Source organism: Lolium rigidum, chromosome 6 (genome assembly GCF_022539505.1).
Source record: "Lolium rigidum isolate FL_2022 chromosome 6, APGP_CSIRO_Lrig_0.1, whole genome shotgun sequence".
NCBI classification, from domain to species: domain Eukaryota; kingdom Viridiplantae; phylum Streptophyta; class Magnoliopsida; order Poales; family Poaceae; genus Lolium; species Lolium rigidum.
The window spans coordinates 240,357,911-240,366,056 of NC_061513.1; positions in this window are offsets into that span (position 1 = coordinate 240,357,911).

The window sequence follows — 8,146 nt, forward strand, 5'->3', positions numbered from 1 at the left end:
CACATAGGAGAGAGATAATTTACGATATCAATTCTATGTGACACAACCTCAAATGTTCACATTTTCTAGGCTTGTAATATGCACAAAGCTTATTACTCCCCCATAATGTGATAAGGAATTTATTTTCACAAGAGGCAAATAAGATCCAACTAGAGATATTAATGGACATTAGAATTTGAATTTCTCATGAATATGACATACCACATAGAGACTAGATAATCTTGCAATATCAATTCTAAGTGATATTCCTCATGTACACACATTGTTAGGATCATGAAATTCCCAAAAGAATATCACTCCCCCAAAATGGGATAGTCCATTAATCGCTCAAAAGAGCCATATAAGATACAACAAGATGCAAAGTGGCTCCAACACAAACACAAATACATGGTGTGCAACCCAACATGCATAGACTTGATTTCTCAAGAAAAGCAAGTAGGAAGTACAACATATACAAACACATGTTAGGAACAAAAACTAACACATGCAAAGGGGCGAGTAACTTTCAATATAAATGAGTCGAGCACATGTTACCGCAAGGAGGAACATTGATCATATGATAGAAGCAAGATAACCAAGACTTGGCTTGATAATATAATGATGAAGATCCCTTAATTCTTCATGATGTAGCCAAGTCTCCAATGCCCTCCAACAAGCACCTATTGATCAAGTTTTGGATTGTTGGTCCCCAACTAAGTTGGGTCCTAAGAGGTTAGTCACAATAGGCTTGGCAACCCAAATGGTTCTTTTCTTGACACCACTTTGAGCACCAACATATTTGGCAAACACATTGCCACCCTCATCCTTACGAAGAGAATAAACATCATCAATGGAGATAGAGTTGGATGAGGTACCAATAGTGCAAAAAGAGGAGATGTGGCCCTTCTCACGGCATATGTAGCAAGTTCTTTTCTTCTCCTTCTTCTCACTAGATTTCTCCACAATGGGAGCATTGGCTTGATTCTTCTTGGGAAGTGGAATTTCTTCAACTTGAGGTTGCATATGAGTTTGAGCTTGAGGCCTCTTCCCTTTTTGCTTCTTCTTCGAAGGGCAAGATCTAACATGGTACCCTTCAATTTTGCACTTGAAGCAAACAATCTTGGCCGGGTCTTTGACTTGTACTTGGCCCTTCTTGTTCTTGTTGTTCTTGGACTTGTTCTTGTTGTTGGATTTGAATCCAAGTCCACTCTTGTCATTGGGGGATTGTTGCACACTTAACATCTTGTCCAGTTTGCATTTCCCTTCATGACCCTTTACCAAGTCGTTCTTCAAAGAAGAGACTTGGGCCTTGAGCTCTTTGATTTCCTCTACATGGTTAGTAACAACACAAGTACTAGAGGAAGTAGAGCCTTCATTGTTAGAGCAACAAGGCAAGGAAGATAATTCATCACAAGATTTAGCAATATTATGAGTGGATGAATTACTAGGACTAGCACATGGCAATATAACATTTTGAGTAGTAGTGCTAGTACCCACATGAGGCTCACAAGGTGTTGCCTTAGATATTATAGCCTCATGAGCTAACTTTAGCCTATCATGAGAGGCTAGAAGATCCTCATAGGAGCTAGAAAGCTTTCCATGATTTTCTTCCAATTTCCCATAATTGCTAGTTAGCAATTTAAGTTGAGCCCTTAGCTCAACATTCTCCTTCAAGATAGATGCTTCACAAGAAGTAGAGTTAGTAGCACAAGCATCATCACAAGACAAATTAAGAAGAGAGGGTAACATAGCATGCTATTTTAAATAGGAAGCTTGAAGTTGCTCATGGGACTTGGTGAGGATAGAGTGTTCGCTCTCCAAGACCTTGTGGGCCTTGTCTAGATCATGTAGATCATTAACAAGTTTATCATGACCAACACCAACTTTGGGATTTTCCTTTTTAAGCATTTTTACTTGAGCTTTAGCATGGTCTCTGATACGTCTCCGACGTATCGATAATTTCTTATGTTCCATGCCACATTATTGATGATATCTACATGTTTTATGCATACTTTATGTCATTAATATGCGTTTTCCGGAACTAACCTATTGACGAGATGCCGAAGGGCCAGTTCCTGTTTTCTGCTGTTTTTGGTTTCAGAAATCCTAGTAAGGAAATATTCTCGGAATCGGACGAAATCAACACCGAAGATCTTAGAATCCCCGGGAGCTTCCAGAACACACGAGAACCGCCAGAGAGGGGCCACAGGGGGCCCACACATGGTGGCGGCGCGGCACAGGAGGGGGGCGCGCCGCCCTAGTGTCTGGTGGCCCCAGACCCCCTCTGATCTTTCCCTTCCGCCTATTTAAAGCCTCCGTCGCGAAAACCCTACCACGTTCGACGAAACCAGAGAAAACCTTCCAGAGCCGCCGCCATCGCGAAGCCAAGATCTGGGGGATAGGAGTCTCTGTTCCGGCACGCCGCCGGGACGGGGAAGTGCCCCGGAAGGCTTCTCCATCGACACCACCGCCATCTTCATCAACGCTGCTGTCTCCCATGAGGAGGGAGTAGTTCTCCATCGAGGCTAAGGGCTGTACCGGTAGCTATGTGGTTAATCTCTCTCCTATGTACTTCAATACAATAATCTCATGAGCTGCCTTACATGATTGAGATTCATATGATGATGCTTGTAATCTAGATGTCATTATGCTAGTCAAGTGGGTTTTACTTATGTGATCTCCGGAGACTCCTTGTCCCACGTGTGTAAAGGTGAAAGTGTGTGCACCGTGTGGGTCTCTTAGGCTATATTTCACAGAATACTTATTCACTATTATGAAGAGCATAGTGAAGTGCTTATTTATATCTCTATGATTGCAATGTGTTTTGTATCACAATTTATCTGTGTGCTACTCTAGTGATGTTATTAAAGTAGTTTATTCCTCCTGCACGGTGTAATGGTGACAGTGTGTGCATCGTGTAGTATTTGGCGTAGGCTATGATTGTGATCTCTTGTAGATTATGAAGTTAACTATTGCTATGATGGTATTGATGTGATCTATGCCTCCTTTCGTAGTGTGAAGGTGACGAGTGTGCATGCTATGTTAGTACTTGGTTTGGTTATGTTGATCTGTCATGCACTCTAAGGTTATTTAAACATGAACATCGAATATTGTGGAGCTTGTTAACTCCGGCATTGAGGGTTCGTGTAATCCTACACGATTAGTGGTGTTCATCATCCAACAAGAGAGTGTAGAGTCTAGCATCTATTTATTTATTCTGTTATGTGATCAAAGTTGAGAGTGTCCACTAGTGAAAGTATGATCCCTAGGCCTTGTTCCTAAATATCGCTACCGCTGCTTGTTTACTCGTTTCTATCGCATCTTTACTTCCTGCAATATTACCACCATCAACCACACGCCAGCAAGCACTTTTCTGGCACCGTTACTACTACTCATATTTATTCATACCACCTGTATTTCACTATCTCTTCGCCGAACTAGTGCACCTATTAGGTGTGTTGGGGACACAAGAGACTTCTTGCTTTGTGGTTGCAGGGTTGCATGAGAGGGATATCTTTGACCTCTTCCTCCCTGAGATCGATAAACCTTGGGTGATCCACTTAAGGGAAACTTGCTGCTGTTCTACAAACCTCTGCTCTTGGAGGCCCAACACTATCTACAAGAATAGAAGCACCCGTAGACATCAAGCACTTTTCTGGCGCCGTTGCCGGGGAGGAAAGGTAAACGACACACACACACCGGCAACCCCGGCAACTAGCCACTTTTCTGGCGCCGTTGCCGGGGAGGAAAGGTAAAAGGCACTCATACTCCGGTCCCAGGTATAGTACTTTTCTGGTGCCGTTGTGTGTGTGCTCGAAGCTATTTCCTTTAGATCCTACAATTGCATCTTTTTGTTTCTTGTTTACACTAGTTTGGCATAATGGACAACAATGAGCTTCTTATTCTATTTCCTGATTTAAGACATGGATGGTTTGATGTGAAAATTTAAAAACCCATGGAACATATTAGTATGAACACTTTGAATACCATTTTTGCTAATGATATAGAAAGTTCTAAGCTTGGGGAAGCTGGTTCTGATGAGCATGATCTTTTTAGTCCCCCAAGCATTGAGGAGAAAATTTACTTTGATGATACTTTGCCTCCTATTTATGATGATTATAATGATAGTAGTCTTTTAGTACCGTCTGTTATGGAGGATAAATTTGATTATGATTACAATATGCCTCCTCTATTTGATGATGAAAATAATAATGATAGCTACTTTGTTGAATTTGCTCCTACTACAATTAATAAGAATAACTATGCTTATGTTGGGAGTAGTAATAATTTTATGCATGAGACTCATGATAAGAATGCTTTATGTGATAGTTATATTGTTGAGTTTGCTCATGATGCTACTGAAAGTTATTATGAGAGAGGAAAATATGGTTGTAGAAATTTTCATGTTACTAAAATGCCTCTCTATGTGCTAAATTTTTTGAAGCTACACTTGTTTTTATCTTCCTATGCTTGTTACTTTGCTCTTCATGAACTTGTTTATTTACAAGATTCCTATGCATAGGAAGCATGTTAGGCTTAAATTTGTTTTGAATTTTCTTCTTGATGCTCTCTTTTGCTTCAACTCTTGTTTCTTGCGAGTGCATCACTAAAACTGCTGAGCCCATCTTAATGGCTATAAAGAAAGAACTTCTTGGGAGATAACCCATGTGTTTATTTTGCTACAGTACCTCTATTTTATATTTGTGTCTTGGAAGTTGTTAATACTGTAGCAACCTCTCCTTATCTTAGTTTTGTGCCTAGTTGTGCCAAGTAAAGTCGTTGATAGTAAGGTTCATACTAGATTTGGATTACTGCGCAGAAACAGATTTCTTGCTGTCACGAATCTGGGCCTAATTCTCTGTAGATAACTCAGAAAATTATGCCAATTTACGTGAGTGATCCTCAGATATGTACGCAACTTTCATTCAATTTGAGCATTTTCATTTGAGCAAGTCTGGTGCCTCAATAAAATTCGTCTTTACGGACTGTTCTGTTTTGACAGATTCTGCCTTTTATTTCGCATTGCTTCTTTTGCTATGTTGGATGGATTTCTTTGTTCCATTAACTTTCAGTAGCTTTGGGCAATGTCCAGAAGTGTTAAGAATGATTGTGTCACCTCTGAATATGTGAATTTTTGATTATGCACTAACCCTCTAATGAGTTTGTTTCGAGTTTGGTGTGGAGGAAGTTTTCAAGGGTCAAGAGAGGACGATGATATACTATGATCAAGAAGAGTGAAGAGTCTAAGCTTGGGGATGCCCCCGTGGTTCATCCCTGCATATTTCAAGAAGACTCAAGCATCTAAGCTTGGGGATGCCCAAGGCATCCCCTTCTTCATCGACAACATTATCGGGTTCCTCCCCGAAACTATATTTTTATTCCATCACATCTTATGTGCTTTGCTTGGAGCGTCGGTTTGTTTTTGTTTTTGTTTTGTTTGAATAAAATGGATCCTAGCATTCATTTTATGGGAGAGAGACACGCTCCGCTGTTGCATATGGACAAATATGTCCTTAGGCTTTACTCATAGTATTCATGGCGAAGGTTGAATCTTCTTCGTTAAATTGTTATATGGTTGGAATTGGGAAATGCCACATGTAGTAATTCTAAAATGTCTTGAATAATTTGATACTTGGCAATTGTTGTGCTCATGTTTAAGCTCTTGCATCATATACTTTGCACCTATTAATGAAGAAACACCTAGAGCTTGCTAAAATTTGGTTTGCATATTTGGTCTCTCTAAAGTCTAGATAATTTCGGTATTGAGTTTTGAACAACAAGGAAGACGGTGTAGAGTCTTATAATGTTTACAATATGTCTTTTATGTGAGTTTTGCTGCACCGGTTCATCCTTGTGTTTGTTTCAAATAACCTTGCTAGCCTAAACCTTGTATCGAGAGGGAATACTTCTCATGCATCCAAAATCCTTGAGCCAACCACTATGCCATTTGTGTCCACCATACCTACCTACTACATGGTATTTCTCCGCCATTCCAAAGTAAATTGCTTGAGTGCTACCTTTAAATTTCCATCATTCGCCTTTGCAATATATAGCTCATGGGACAAATAGCTTAAAAACTATTGTGGTATTGAATATGTACTTATGCACTTTATCTCTTATTAAGTTGCTTGTTGTGCGATAACCATGTTTCATGGGGACGCCATCAACTACTCTTTGTTGAATATCATGTGAGTTGCTATGCATGTCCGTCTTGTCTGAAGTAAGGGAGATCTACCACTTTAATGTTAGAGCATGCATATTGTTAGAGAAGAACATTGGGCCGCTAACTAAAGCCATGAATCATGGTGGAAGTTTCAGTTTTGGACATATATCCTCAATCTCATATGAGAACACTAATTGTTGCTACATGCTTATGCATTAAAGAGGAGTCCATTATCTGTTGTCTATGTTGTCCCGGTATGGATGTCTAAGTTGAGAATAATCAAAAGCGAGAAATCCAAAATGCGAGCTTTCTCCTTAGACCTTTGTACAGGCGGCATAGAGGTACCCCTTTGTGACACTTGGTTAAAACATGTGTATTGCGATGATCCCGTAGTCCAAGCTAATTAGGACAAGGTGCGGGCACTATTAGTACACTATGCATGAGGCTTGCAACTTGTAAGATATAATTTACATGATACATATGCTTTATTACTACCGTTGACAAAATTGTTTCTTGTTTTCAAAACCAAAGCTCTAGCACAAATATAGCAATCGATGCATCCCTCTGTGAAGGGCCTTTCTTTTACTTTTATGTTGAGTCAGTTCACCTATCTCTCTCCACCTCAAGAAGCAAACACTTGTGTGAACTGTGCATTGATTCCTACATACTTGCATATTGCACTTGTTATATTACTTTACATTGACAATATCCATGAGATATACATGTTATAAGTTGAAAGCAACCGCTGAAACTTAATCTTCCTTTGTGTTGCTTCAATACCTTTACTTTGATTTATTGCTTTATGAGTTAACTCTTATGCAAGACTTATTGATGCTTGTCTTGAAAGTACTATTCATGAAAAGTCTTTGCTTTATGGTTCATTTGTTTACTCATGTCATTACCATTGTTTTGATCGCTGCATTCATTACATGTGTTTACAATAGTATGATCAAGGTTATGATGGCATGTCACTCCGGAAATTATCTTTGTTATCGTTTACTCGCTCGGGACGAGCAGAAACTAAGCTTGGGGATGCTGATACGTCTCCGACGTATCGATAATTTCTTATGTTCCATGCCACATTATTGATGATATCTACATGTTTTATGCATACTTTATGTCATTATTATGCGTTTTCCGGAACTAACCTATTGACGAGATGCCGAAGGGCCAGTTCCTGTTTTCTGCTGTTTTTGGTTTCAGAAATCCTAGTAAGGAAATATTCTCGGAATCGGACGAAATCAACACCGAAGATCTTAGAATCCCCGGAGCTTCCAGACACCCGAGAACCGCTAGAGAGGGGCCACAGGGGGCCCACACATGGGGGCGGCGCGGCCCAGGAGGTGGGCGCGCCGCCCTAGTGTCTGGTGGCCCCAGACCCCCTCTGACCTTGCCCTTCCGCCTATTTAAAGCCTCCGTCGCGAAAACTCTACCACGTTCGACGAAACCAGAGAAAACCTTCCAGAGCCGCCGCCATCGCGAAGCCAAGATCTGGGGGACATGAGTCTCTGTTCCGGCACGCCGCCGGGACGGGGAAGTGCCCCCGGAAGGCTTCTCCATCGACACCACCGCCATCTTCATCAACGCCGTTGTCTCCCATGAGGAGGGAGTAGTTCTCCATCAAGGCTAAGGGCTGTACCGGTAGCTATGTGGTTAATCTCTCTCCTATGTACTTCAATACAATAATCTCATGAGCTGCCTTACATGATTGAGATTCATATGATGATGCTTGTAATCTAGATGTCATTATGCTAGTCAAGTGGGTTTTACTTATGTGATCTCCGGAGACTCCTTGTCCCACGTGTGTAAAGGTGACAGTGGTGTGCACCGTGTGGGTCTCTTAGGCTATATTTCACGTAATACTTGTTCACCGTTATGAAGAGCATAGTGAAGTGCTTATTTATATCTCTTTATGATTGCAATGTGTTTTGTATCACAATTTATCTCGTGTGCTACTCTAGTGATGTTATTAAAGTAGTTTATTCCTCATGCACGGTGTAATGG